Source organism: Sapajus apella, unplaced genomic scaffold (genome assembly GCF_009761245.1).
Source record: "Sapajus apella isolate SASKATOON/1434 unplaced genomic scaffold, GSC_monkey_1.0 scaffold6, whole genome shotgun sequence".
Lineage (NCBI taxonomy): Eukaryota > Metazoa > Chordata > Mammalia > Primates > Cebidae > Sapajus > Sapajus apella.
In genome coordinates this window covers 14776203-14782508 of record NW_022436946.1, presented here as the reverse complement: position 1 = coordinate 14782508, position 6306 = coordinate 14776203, and positions in this window count along the sequence as shown.

Sequence of the window (6306 nt, the reverse complement as noted above, 5' to 3'; positions counted from 1 at the left end):
AGCTCCCATTCTATGTTTTTGGGTTTGACACGGCCTTTGAAATGAGTCCATGCCAGGTTGAAGGCATCTGTCTAGATGTTCAGGTCTCCGCACTCGTACCTGTTAATCTGACAGTAAAATAATCAAAGGAACTCTGCGGACTGGAAAGCAATCCGTCTCATTCATAAATCAAACCTTTTGTATGAGTTTTGATGAAACTCTGGCCAAAAGTGATGGAATTTAAAAATTTTGAATTTTCATGAATTGTTTTGATCTTAGGCATAGATCACAGCTGCTAGTGATTGTGCATGAAATGAACTATCAAGATTATGTGAGAATCATGGCCTTGGCACCATGGTGGTAATCCAAATGAGGCAGAAGCTTGGATGCACGTCAACTTAATCAGAACAATGGGTGCTGTGGACCAGACAGAGATACTGGAAGGAGCAGCCTCAGACCTGCTACAGCGTGGGTCAGGAGATGCACCTGCTCCCCGTCGGAGCCTAGGGCAGGTATATCCACACCATGCCTCTGCTTCAATCCAATTCACAGAAGCTGCATGGATGGTGGGAAGATCTCTTTCAGTTCTGCTTCTGTATTTATTCTTTTCACTTGTACTGCTGTCACATGACAAGCTGGAGGCAGAGAACTCCCAGGCCCAGAGAGGCCTATGAGGACACTGAGGACTGCTGATTTTCTTTTCCCTTCGGCCATTTTATGAGGGAGACACCACACACATTCTAACAGGTTTGTGCACAAGGGGTTATAGCATGCTCTATATTCTTGGCCTTGAAAAAAATTTTTTTTTAAGTTTGTAAAGGTAATTATGATTGTTTACAGTACTGAGGGCAAAGCCCCACCCTGGGCTCCAGGCCAGGGGCTCTGGGAGTTGAGTGTAGTGGGGTGAGCCAAGTCCAAGACAAAAGCACAATTATGCTCACCTGAAAACCCACGCTGGTGGCAGAGGGATGAAGGAAACACCCACACAAGGGAGGTGTGTGGAGGGAGGGGCTTCCTTTGAAGTTTTGCATAAATCGTGTAAATTTTTTTCCTATAGAGCTAGGAGTGAAGATTCTTGGTTTTCATCCGGGATCTCTTACTGAGTATTGAGCTGTGCCATAAGGAAATGGGCTTCCTTCTTACTTGATCTGCCAATGTTTAAAACTGAACTTTAAATAAAAGAATTCTGGAAGAATTAAGAGGAAAACAGGACACCTTGTGCAAGGTTTAAGAAACTTTCTTAATTTTTTTGGCAGAAAGAAACTCAAGGCAGGCCAGGTGCAGTAATTCACACCTGTAATCCCAGCACATTGGGAGACCACGGTGGGCAGATTACCTAAAGTCAGGGGTTCAAGACCAGTCTAGCCAACATGGTGAAACCTTGTCTTTAGAAACCTTGTCTTTACTAAAAATACAATAAATAAATAAATAAGCTGGGTGTGGTGGTGTGCACCTGTAATCCCAGCTTCTCAGGAGGCTGAGGCAGGAGAATCGCTCGAACCTGGGAGGTGGAGGCTGCAGTGGGCAGAGATCACACCACTGTACTCCAGCCTGGGCAACAAAGCAAGACTCTGACTCAAAAAAAGAAAAATGTACTCAGGTCAAACACAAAAAGTCTCTTTTTCAAGCCCATCGTCCATTTTCTACTTACGAAAGTTTAAACACCATGGGGTGAAAAAGTGTTGCTCTAATCTATTGGGTTCTCTGGGTCGGAAACTAATTAGCAAATACCCCACTACCTGCATACATTAACTTCCTGTTAACTCTGCTGTATCTTTTCCTGCCTGCCAGGATTAAGGCCAGATGATTATTTGTCCTAATGTTATGAATCATTGACAAGAAAAGCTTGTAATGGCAGCGTTAACATGCCTTTACATCCATTGGCACCACAAGGTAACCAGGAGCAATCAGTGACAGGGAAAACTGGAACACACTGTGGGGGAGGCGGGGGCGGGGCCCTCCTCTACCTGGCCTTAGCATGGCTGGAGCAGGAATTCCTCACTACAGGCTTCAGTTCCCAAAAGGCAGGCTCTAGAGTTTAGTACCATAGTTCAGGAGAACAACCACAGGGAGATGAATTCTCCCCTTGAGTCCAGGAGGAATACGATTTTTACGAAACAAGATGCAGAAACTTGAAGTTTGGCTCCCAGTGGCCTTGGTGAAGCCAAGGCTGAGTAAGTTTCAGGGCAGTACTCTGCCCTTCATTGCTGCACACGCCCAGATGCACGCACCTGAGAGAACTTGAGCAATCCGTTCTGTATACCCAGCTCTCCACTGCCTGGCAGCCAGAGGAAAGGGGAATTACAGGCAGGCTTGACTTGAAACACTGCTCTGGCCCCACCTGAATTCCAGGTGCCCCAGGGAGTCCCTTCAACCACCTGGAATCAAGGCTGATTCAAGGTACAGATGCAGTGGTGTGTTTGTCTTGCTTTTGTTTGCACCTTCTACCAGCTGGAAGCCAGAAGGTGTGGGGCTCTGCAAACAATTTTGATGTAAATAAAGAGAATGGAAGAATTAAAAAGACACCTTGCAGCTGAGCCCAGGGTGGAGGGGTGGGGAGATAGGCTAAGAGAGGAGGGAGGTGGAAATTGGAGAGGAGTGGAAATAGATTTCCTCCAGGAAATAGAAAAAGACACAGGGCCAGAGTGGGATTCTGTGATCCTGTTGCATAGTTTCCATATGTTAATATCCTTTCATACAGTTCCCCCTCAGACCGGTTATTGATTGATAGAAAATAAGCCGGTGGGCCTAGATCTGCCTCTCCTCCCTATTTATTGAATGTGCCTACTATGTGCCAGCATTAAGGTAAGCACTGGGAATAAATGTGAAAACATGTCATCATACAACAATCAGACAGCAAATTAACACCTACAATGAGGCTGTTTATGATGGAGGTGCACCAAGGGCTGTGAGTGCAAAAAGGGCCACCTCCGTGTCCTTAGGACAGTGTGGGCACACACCAAGAGGGAAGATCTTCCACAAGCACCTCTCCTTTCATCCCAAAGCAACCCTAGGGCTGGGCGCGGTGGCTCAAGCCTGTAATCCCAGCACTTTGGGAGGCCGAGGCGGGTGGATCACGAGGTCAAGAGATCGAGACCATCCTGGTCAACATGGTGAAACCCCGTCTCTACTAAAAATACAAAAAATTAGCTGGGCATGGTGGCGCGTGCCTGTAATCCCAGCGACTCAGGAGGCTGAGGCAGGAGAATTGCCTGAACCCGGGAGGCGGAGGTTGCGGTGAGCCGAGATCGCGCCATTGCACTCCAGCCTGGGTAACGAGCGAAACTCGGTCTCAAAAAAAAAAAAAAAAAAAGAATGCAAAGCAACCCTAATAGTCATAAATCTCACAAGGGTGTGGAATGCATCGGTGATGGTCTTTTATTCAGCATTCTTTTTGGACTAGGATAACTTATCTATATCATATACAATTTGAAAAAAAAAAAAAGAAAAGAAAATTTTACTCAAACGTTAAAGGTTTTTTTCCCTTTTTTTCTCTTTGTCACCCAGGCTGGAGTACAGTGGCACAATCACAGCTCACTGCAACCTAGGCCTTCTGGGCTCCTAGCAATCCTCCCATCTCAGTCTCCCAAGTAGCTGAGACCATAGACACATGCCACTATGCCTGGCTAATTTTTTTGTAGAGATGGGGTTTCACCATGTTGCCCAGGCTGGTTTCAAACTCCTAGGCATAAGCAATCAGCCCTCCTCAGCCTCCCAAAGTGTTAGGATTATAGGTGTGAGCCACTGTGCCTGGTCTAAATGTTGAAGGTTGATGTAGAGCAATATGCAACCTTAAGATCATTTTGATCAATGTATTTTGTTGAAAATTGTTTTGTAAAAGGTATTAGAAATTTGGAAAATATTAAATGTTTAGCTTTCTTATTCACTTTTTTTTTAGAGACTGGGTCTCACTGTCACCCAGGTTGGAGTGCAAGTGGTGTGGTCATGGCTCACTGCAGCCTCATTCTCCAAGGCTCAAGCAATCCTCCCGCCTCAGCCTCCCGGCAATCTGAAACTACAGGTGTGTGCCACCATGCCTGGCTATTTTAATTCTTACTTTTTTATGGAGACAGGGTGTTGCTATGTTGTATAGGCTGGTCTGGATCTTACTCACTTTTTAATAATAAAAAGTTACTATTTGTCAACTGTGAGTGGAAGAAGCATTTAAAAGCAGCTAGTTCATTTTAAAAGAAATACAGTATATAGTTTGGCACACTCAAGGGCAGTAACCTAATGATTAAATGGGGAATTTTGGAGTCAGACATCCCAGCATCTGATCCTGACACCCCAACTTAAAAGCTGTGTGATCTCAGACACATTGCTTAAACTTTCTGAGCTGTAGGGTTTTTGTTTTGTTTTTAAATGGAAGTAATAATAATTATCTTGAAATTTATTTTGAATATTAAATGAGATAGTGCACATAAGTTTCCTAACAGGAATCCTAATTTACCTAGCGTGCGCTCAGCAGATGCTATTATTAAAATTAGTCTATAATTATGAATAATAACAATAAACACTTTTTCTTTTCTCAATAAATGATGACTCTGTACATAGGACAAAATAAATTGGAACAATGGCAATTGTTTTGTGAACTTAATAGCTGCAGCCTACTAAACTGGTTAAATAAATTTTTGAGCAGAATGATGTGGTATTACTAAGAGTGATTTATTTATTTATATTTATTTATTTATTTTTGAGACCAAGTCTACCTCTATTGCCCAGGCCGGAATGCAGTGGTGCGGTCTCAGCTCACTGCAACCTCTACCGCCAGGACTTAAACGATTCTCCTGCCCCAGCCTCCTCAGTAGCTGGGATGACAGGCACTCCCCACCACACCTGGCTGATTTTTGTTATTTTTAGTAGAAACGTGGTTTTGCCATGTTGGCCAAGCTGGTCTTGAACTCCTAGTCTCAAGTAATCCGCCTGCCTCGGTCTCCTAAAGTGCTGGGATTACAAGCGTGAGCCACCGCATCTGGCTAAGTGATTTATTTAATATGATAAATGCCAAAGTTACATTTCTCTGGTGGCACAGACGAGTGGGTGCCAAAGTGAGGTTACCAGCAATGGCCTCCATTCTTAAGGAGTTGACCAGACTAACATGGATACTTAGAAGTAGAGATACGCGAATTCTCAGAAGGAGTATAAACTCGAAAGTTGAAATCACGAGAGTAAATTAAAGGTGTTGAGCAGCATCGCTGTCAGTCGCATAAAAATCCGAACGCACAGTGTCCTGATCATTCGCAGATGCGCCTGAGCTGAACCGGTCTTTCCTCCAGCCAGCCAGTCTGAGCCTGACTTGTATTCCTCTGCCTCCGGGTCATCAGGGGGCTGTTGACATTTTTAATGTAAACACTGCTGGCCTGGATATTGGGCTTGCTTGTCGAACAAAGAGTTGTTCGAAGCTTTTAGATTTTTTTTTAATGTGATAAAAATATGGGTGATGCAAAGGACTGGGTTCACTTAATGGCATGGAGACTGATCCGAGAAGCTGTGGATCCTTATCACTGGACGACCAGACTCAGCCACAGTGATGCTCTGGACTTTTGTTTGTGAATCTAGGAATCTTTTCTCTCAGATAACTATTGAAATTGTAAAGAAAAAAGTGGCCAAGATATCAGATTAACAGGCAACAAGGTTTAGACACACAAAATTTTAGAAGTCTTTTGAAGGCTATTTACCCACAGATGAATGCAAATGCAAAGTATGATGCAAAGCAGATTTAACTTTCTGGCTAATTTGCCTCAATAAAAAAAGTTAAAGACATAAAAGGAAGATTACATTCACATTTTAAGATTGTGTCTTTATGTAAATACAAAGTTACTCAGCATGCACTCCGGGCATGAGTAAAGGTCTCCAAGTTCTTGGTGAGAATGGTACCTACATCTGGGATTCCCCAGCATCCAGAGCAGACTGAGATGGTGATCAGTAGCCGTGTTAATGGTTAAATTTTGAGTCCAGTGAATGCTACTGGCTGAAGTCAGGCAGAGAAGAAGGAAAAAGGGAGCCAGAAATGAGAGAGAGAGAGAGAGAGAGAGAGAGAATGTGATATAGGGAAGAGAGAATGAAAAAGAAAGAAGACAGCTGTGACCATGGGAAGTTATGGTAGAATGACTAATGAAATATTTTTTAGATTTCTCCATAAATTCCCTATTCTTGCTGGGCATTTAGAATTTTAAAAAGATCATATTCCACTTGAGAACATCCTGTGATATTGAGCAATTATAAGAATTGTCTCAGACAGATAAGAGATATTGAATAATACATGTTGATTGATAGATATAGAATATTAGTGGATTGTTATTTCAGCCTTTCTACTGCGATCCACGT